The sequence below is a fragment of the Phaethon aethereus genome (genome assembly GCF_964289735.1).
Source record: "Phaethon aethereus genome assembly, chromosome: 1".
In the NCBI taxonomy this organism is placed as follows: domain Eukaryota; kingdom Metazoa; phylum Chordata; class Aves; order Phaethontiformes; family Phaethontidae; genus Phaethon; species Phaethon aethereus.
The window spans coordinates 5,130,406-5,131,311 of NC_138575.1; positions in this window are offsets into that span (position 1 = coordinate 5,130,406).

The following is a 906-nucleotide window of genomic DNA, read 5'->3' on the forward strand; positions in this document are numbered from 1 at the left end:
CTACAAAAAGCACAAAAAAGGGAAAAAAAAAAGAAAAAAGAGAAAAAAGTAAAAAAAAAGTTTAAAAAAAGTGATGTTTGCCACTTTTTAAAGGAACTCACTATGGCGTCTATGTATTCTTACCCACTGAATCTGGATACCATTTGTGAATAAGCCATTCAGAACTTGCATTCCCTATTGGACAGGATCTCTAGTGCTGTGAAAAAAATAATAAAATAAAATAAAAAACGCTGAACATTGCATATAACTTATATTGTAAGAAATACTGTACATTTGAGGAAGACTTTATTGCATCTGGGGAGCTGTAAAGAAAAAGGCATGAAGGACTCCGAGAGAATTTTTTTTTAAAGGAAAAGAAAAAAAAAAAAGAGGACGGGAGGACAATTTAAAAACCAGAAAAACAAACAATGCAGACCAAGAGGAAACGCGGTCTTACGAACAAATGGACCAACTGCCAGTCATGTCTTCTCCTTTTATTTTATTTTTATTTTGTTTTTTTTTGGTTGGTTTTGTTTTTGGTTTTGGTTTGTGTTTTTTTTTTTTTTTGTTTCGTTTTGTTTCTTTTTTGTTTCTGGGGAGGGGGAGGGGGCTGGCTAGAACGGTTTTGATGATGCATTAACTAACTAACTAATTAAATAACTAAATAAATAAATAAATAAAACCTGTAGGGAGATCATTCATTTTGGGCCATGGGCCTTTTACATAGGAAGTACCAATGGTGTCAGGCAATCAGTGTTAACATGCGGACATTGCCAACAAGGGGTTTCAGATAGCCATTCTCCAGGTCTATACGCATTGTGAACAAGTTCCTGTAATTGTTGTTTGTATGTATAATTCAACGCACCAAAATAAGAAAGATGTAGATTTATTTCATCCTATTATACAGACTGAATGGTTGTACAAATT